Source organism: Hypanus sabinus, unplaced genomic scaffold (genome assembly GCF_030144855.1).
Source record: "Hypanus sabinus isolate sHypSab1 unplaced genomic scaffold, sHypSab1.hap1 scaffold_132, whole genome shotgun sequence".
Classification (NCBI taxonomy): Eukaryota; Metazoa; Chordata; class Chondrichthyes; order Myliobatiformes; family Dasyatidae; genus Hypanus; species Hypanus sabinus.
This window is the reverse complement of record NW_026779389.1, coordinates 865,964-873,240: the sequence shown is the minus strand read 5'-3', so window position 1 is coordinate 873,240 and position 7,277 is coordinate 865,964.

Here is a 7,277-nt window from a genome sequence, read left to right as displayed (position 1 = left end):
GGCTCTGACCCAAGACGTTTTCGCGAGAAGAGATGAAGCCGAGCTTGCACCCAGTTAGGCATTACAATGCTTCCTGATACGGTGATGTGCCTCTCCTGTGAGATGTGGTATTATTGGGGGATCTCCACTCTCCCGCAGTCACATCTGCCAGAAGTGCTTGCGGCTGGCCGATATGGAAGACAGAGTAAGGAATCTGGAGCAACAGCTGGATAACCTTCGACTCATGAGGGAGTATTGGGTAGTCATAGATGAGAGCTACCAGGAGGTAGTTACACCTAGGGACCGGAAACAGGTCGCTGGGTAAGAGTCAGAGGAGAGAGAGGGACGGGGAGTAGACAGATTTTGCGGACCTTCGAAGGCAGCCCGCATGGGTTATTGCCTCCCGGGAGCCAGGGTCCGGGATGTCTCTGTCCGGGTGCCATGACATCTTGGTAAAAGAGGGAAAGCAACCAGAAGTCGAGATACATGTTGGTACCAACGACATAGACACGAAGAGGGATGAGGTCCTGAAGTGTGAGTTTCGGGAACTAGGCAGAAGGCTGAAGATCTGGACCTTAAAGATGGCGTTCTCAGGATTGTGGCCCGTGCTACGTGATAGCGATAGGCAAAATTGGAGGAGATAGCAGTTGAAAGTGTGGCTGAGGATTTGGTGCAGGGGGCAGGGTTTTAGAATTTTGGATCACTGTGATCTCCTCTGGGGAACGTGGGACCTGTACAAATTGGATTGATTTCACCTGAACGCAAGGGGGAGCAATGTCCTTGCAAGAGGTTTGCTAGAATGGTCCGGGAGAGTATAAACTAATTTGCAATAGGAATGGGACCCGGAGAGATAGAGCAGTGGAAGAAGTTCATGGAGTAAAGCCAGATCTAACATATAGAGAGGCTTTGAGGAAAGAGTAGCAGAATAAATTGCGTAAAGTTAGCAAGGTAGAAGGGCTAAAGTGCGTGTACTTCAATGCAGGATTCATCAAGAACAAAGAGGAACTGAGATCTTGGATACATACATGGAATTATGATGTAGTCGCCATGACAGAGACTTGGCTAGCACCAGGACAGGAATGGATTCTCAATATTCCTGGATTTCAGTGCTTAAAAGGGATTTGGGGGCAAGGGTAGGATGGTGGCATTACTGGTCATGGATACTATTACAACTGCAAAGAGGCTGGGGAGTGTCGTAGGATTCTCCTTTGAGTCAGTATGGGTGGAAGTCAAGAACAGGAAGGGCGTAGTCTATTGGAATTATTGGCCCCCTAGTTGCAGCAGAGATACCGAGGAGCAAATAGGGAGTCAGATATTCGAAAGGTGGAAAAATAACAGGGTTGTTATCATGGGTGACATTAACTTCCCTGATATTGATTGGAACCTGATTAATTCCAATGGATTAGGCGGGGCATAGTTTGTTACGAGTGTCTAGGACATATACCTGTCCTGACGAAGGGTCTCGGCCCGAAACGTCGACAGTGCTTCTCCGTATAGATGCTACCTGGCCTAATGTGTTCCACCAGCATTTTGTGTGTGTTGTATAATGTCCAGCATCTGCAGATTTGCTCGTGTTTCCTGTCACAGTACGTTGACAGGTCGAGTAGGGGGGAATGCCGTACTAGATCTAGTATTAGGTAACGAATTGGGTCAGGTCGTAGATCTCCCAGCTTCTGGGGGACAGAGACCAGCGCTCCCTGGCATTTAGTATTATCATGCAAAAGGATTGAATCGGAGAGGACAGGAAGTTTTTAATTAGGGAAGGGAAAATTATGAGGCTATAAGGCTAGAACTTTCGGGAGAGAATCGGGATGATGTTTTTGCAGGGAAATGTACTATGCACATGTGGTCGATGTGAACAGATCTCTTCCACGATATTAGGGATACATTCGTCCCGGTGAGGAAGATAAAGAATGGCACGGTGAAGGAACAAAGGATGAGAAGTGAGGCGAAAAATCTAGTCAGGTGGAAGAAGACAGCATACATGAGGTTTAGGAAGCAAGCATCAGATGGGTCTATTGAGTAATATAAGGTTGCAAGAAAGGAGGTTAAGAGAGAGCTGAGAAGAGCAAGAAAGGGAATGAGATAGCCTTGGCGGGTAGGGCAAAGAAAGATCCAAGGGCATTCTTCAATTATATGAAGAACTAAAGGATGACAGGAGTGAATGTAGCTTCGACTAGAGCTAAAGGTGGGAAGATGTGCCTGGACTCTGTGGAATTCAGCGAGGTCCTTAATGAGTACTTTTCTACGGTATTCAGCAATCAGAGGGAAATTGTTGACGTTGAGGACAATATGAGTGAGGTAGATGTTCCAGAACATGTTCATATTAAGGGAGAGGAGGTGCTGGAGTTGTTAAAATGCATTCGGACGGATGAGTCCACCAGGCCTGACGGAATATTCCCCACGCTGCTCCATGAGGCGAAGAAAGAGTTTGCTGAGCCTTTGGCTAGGATCTTTATGTCCTTGTTGTCAACGGAAAAGGTACTGGAGGATTGGAGGGAGGCGAATGTTGTCCCCTTACTCAAAAATGTTAGTAGGGATAGTCTGGATAATTATAAACCAGACGGCACACACATAATGCCGGTGGAACACAGCAGGATAGGCAGCATCTAAAGGAGAAACATCGACAGTGCTTCTCCTTGTAGATGCTGCCTGACCCGTTGTGTTCCACCAGCGTTTTGTGTGTTGTTGTTTGAATTTCCAGCATCTGCAGATTTCCTCGTGTTTGCTCTATAAGTTATGCCTGACGTCTGTGGTGGGAGTGCTACTGGAAAAGATTATTTGATATAGAATCTATGGGCATTTAGAGAATCATGGTCTGATCAGGGACAGCCAGCATGGCTTTGTGAAGGGCAGGTCATGTCTAACAAACCTGATAGAGTTCATTGAGAAGTCGGCCAGGCATATCGTTGAGTGTAGTGCAGCGGATGTGATCTCCATGGGTTATAGTAAGGCATTTGACAAGGTTCCACATGGTAGGCCTATTCAGAAAGTCAGAAGGCATTGGACCGGGGAAGCTGACCAGCTAATTTCAGAACTGTAAGGGCTACAGAAAGCAGAGAGTACAGGTCGAGGGAGTACATTCGGAATGGCGGGTTAGTGAACAGTGGTGTCCCACAAGGATCAGATCTGGGTCCACTATTATTCGTGATTTTTACTAACGACCTGGATGTGGGGGTACAAGGGTGGGTTGGCAAGTCTGCAGACGACACAAAGGTTGGTGGTGTTGTGGATAGTGTTGAGGATTGTCGAAGATTGCAGAGAGGCATTGATAGGATGCAGAAGTGGGCTGAGAAGTGGCAGATGGAGTTCAACCCCGAGAAGTGTGGAGTGGTACACTTTGGAACGACAAAATGGATCGCGAGATAGTGATGCAGCTTCATAAAACTCTGAACAGACCACACTTGGAGTACTGTGTCCTGTTCTGGTCGCCTCATTATAGGAAGGATGTGGAAGCATTGGAAAGGGTACAGATGAGATTTACCAGGATGCTGCCTGGTTTAGAGAGTATGCATTATGATCAGAGATTAAGTTAGATAGGGTATTATTCTTTGGAGAGACGCAGGATGAGAGGAGACATGATTGAGGTATACAATATATTAAGAGGAATTGAAAGAGTGGGCAGCCAGCGCCTCTCCCCCAACACATCACTGCTCAATACAAGAGGACATGGCTTTAAGGTAAGGGGTGGAAAGTTCAAGGGGTATTTTAGAAGAAGGTTTTTTTACTCAGTGAGTGATTGGTGCGTGGAATGCACTGCCTGATTCAGTGGTGGTGGCTAATCCACTAATGAGATTTAAGAGACAAAAAGACAGGTATATGGAGGTGTTTAAGGTGGGGGTTATACGTGAGGCAGGGTTTAATTGTTTGCAAACATTGTGGGCCGAAGGGTCTGTACTGTGCTGTACTATTCTATGCTCTATTATCTATGATATTCATACTGCTGTCATTGGTACCTGTATGGACCAGGCCTTCCGGCTGCTCACTCACACTCTTATGAATCATAGGGGAGAAATAGTGTTCTGAGGGATGTGGAAGGAAGGGGAGATGACCTGAAAGCCACAGAACGGGTCTTCTGATTGCAGCCTTTGGAGCAAAACGTGTGATTTATCATTTTCCTGCTCCGTATCTCATATTCGAGTCTGTTTCGTCACCGAAATCCACTGGCCAATAACTAGGAGGCAGAGACAGAGCGAGACACTCTCCATACTATCCCATCACACATTCCTGGAAACATGCACTGAGAAACGCTCCGTCCACAACGATCCATCACACACTCCCAGGATCTGACACAAAGGCTGGCTCCGTCCACAACGTCCCATCACACACTCCCGGGGTCAGACACAGAGGCTGGCTCCGTCCACAACGTCCTGTCACACACCCCCGGGGTCAGATAACAATGAAGCTACTGAAATATTATCCCATCACACTCCCGGGGTCAGATAACTGTGAAGCTACCGAAATATTATCCCAACACACTCCCGGGGTCAGATAACAGTAAAGCTACCGAAATATTATCCCATCACACTCCCGGTGTCAGACATGTGAAGTACCTACGGCACCGTCGCAGCACACCCTACCGGAGTCAGAAAACGTGCGCAACGCGCTCCCCACTCCGTTTCCCCACTCACCAATACCCAGCATTTTGGCGTTCCTGTTGTTTTGAATTGCGTGTGCTTCTCCCGGAGATGGTATGTGTGTGTGCCTCTCCTAAATTTAATGTGTGTGTTCGTGTGACCAGATCGATTGCGGCTATAAGTGGAAGAAAGGGGAGGAGAGCCGAGGCCACGCAAAGGGTGTGGAAACACACGACCGGTCTGTGCATACAGAGCTGTGCAAAGGCTCAGATCCAGGTGATAGATATCCAGTGGAAAGGTCGAGGTGCAATACCAGACATGATCTATCCCTCATAATCCCTGTAATACAGGCAATATCCTTGTAGATCTCCTCTGCAACCTTCCTATGGCTTCCACATTGTTCCTGCAGTGAGGCGACCAGAACTGAGCACAGTCCTCCAAGTGGGGTCAGACCAGGGTCCGGTAGAGCTGCAACATTTTCTCTCGGCTCCGAAACTCAATCCTCCGGCTCATGAAACCTGGTACTTAACCACAGAGTCAAACTGCGCAGCAGCATTGAGTGTCCTATGGACTCAGACCCCAAGATCCCTCTGATCCGCCTCACTGTCAACACTTAACAATAATACTATATTCTGCCATCGTATTTGACTGATCAAAATAAACCACCTCACACGTATCTGGGTTGAACTCCATCCGTCAATTCCCATTAAGACAGAAAGAGCCGGGGAGAGAAATCTGAAGGGTAAAAATAGAGAGAGGAGAAAGAGGAAGTGGTGGGAGAGCGAGAGGTGGGAGCAGAGAGAGTATGTGTGTGGGCGAGAGAAAGTTCGGGAGGAGAGAGAATGCGTCATATCGCACATTCCCGGGTCAGACACAGAGTGACTCTCCCTCCAGACCGAACCACAACAGACTCCCGGGGAAAGATAGAGAGTGAATCTCCCTCCACACCGTCCCATCACACTTTCCCAGGGTAAGAGCGAGTGAATCTCCCTACACACCGTCCCATCACACACTCCCGGGGCCAGACTCAGGGTGAAGCACCCTCCACACCGTCGCATCACACACTCCCGGGGTCAGACACAGAGAGATTATTCCTCTACACGGTCCCATCAAACACTCCCCGGGTCAGACACAGAGTTATTATTCCTCTACACGGCCCCATCATACAGTCCCGGGGTCAGACACAGAGAGATTATTTCTCTAAACGGTCCCATCAAAAGCTCCCGGGGGTCAGACACAGAGTGATTATTCCTCTACACGGTCCCATCAAACACACCGGGAGTAAGACACAGAGTGATAATTCCACTACAAGGTCCTATCAATCACTCCCGGGGTCAGACACAGAGTGAATCTCAATCCACCCCGTCCCATCACACACTCCCGGGTCCGACACAGAGAGATTATTCCTCTACACCATACCATCAAACACTCCCGGGGTCAGACACAGAGAGATTATTCCTCTACACCATACCATCAAACACTCCCGGGGTCAGACACATAGTGAATCTCAATCCTCACCGTCCCATCACACACTCCCGGGGTCAGACACAGAGAGATTATTCCTCTACACGGTACCATCAAACACTCCCGGGGTCAGACACAGAGAGATTATTCCTCTACACGGTCCCATCAAACACTCCCGGGGTCAGACACAGAGTGAATCTCAATCCTCACCGTCCCATCACACACTCCCGGGGTCAGACACAGAGAGATTATTCCTCTACACGGTACCATCAAACACTCCCGGGGTCAGACACAGAGAGATTATTCCTCTACACGGTCCCATCAAACACTCCTGGGGTCAGACACAGAGTGAATCTCAATCCTCACCGTCCCATCACACACTCCCGGGGTCAGACACAGAGAGATTATTCCTCTACACGGTACCATCAAACACTCCCGGGGTCAGACACAGAGAGATTATTCCTCTACACGGTCCCATCAAACACTCCTGGGGTCAGACACAGAGTGAATCTCAATCCTCACCGTCCCATCACACACTCCCGGGGTCAGACACAGAGAGAATATTCCTCTACACGGTACCATCAAACAGTCCCGGGGTCAGACACAGAGAGATGAATACTCTACACGGTCCCAGCAAACACTCCCGGGGTCAGACACAGAGTCATTATTCCTCTACACGGTCACATCAAACTCTTCCGGGGTCAGACACGGAGTGATTATTCCTCAACACGGTACCATCACACACTCCCGGTGTCAGACACAGTGTGAATCTCCTTCAACACCGTCCCATCACACACACCCGGGGTCAGACACAGAGTGATTATTTCTCTCCACGGTCCCATCAAACACTCCCGGGTTCAGACACAGAGTGAATCTCCCTCCACGCCATCCCATCACACTCTCCCGGGGTCAGACACAGAGTGATTATTCCTCTACACTGTCCCATCAAACACTCCCGTGGTCAGACACAGAGTGATTATTCCTCTACACGGTACCATCACACACTCCCGGTGTCAGACACAGTGTGAATCTCCTTCAACACCCTCCCATCACACACTCCCGGGGTCAGACACAGAGTGATTATTCCTCTACACGGTACCATCAAATACTCCCTGGGTCAGACACAGAGAGATTATTCCTCTACACGGTCCCTTCAAACTCTCCCGGGGTCAGACACAGAGTGAATCTCAATCCTCACCGTCCCATCACACACTCCCGGGGTCAGACACAGAGTGAATCTCAATCCTCACCGTCCCA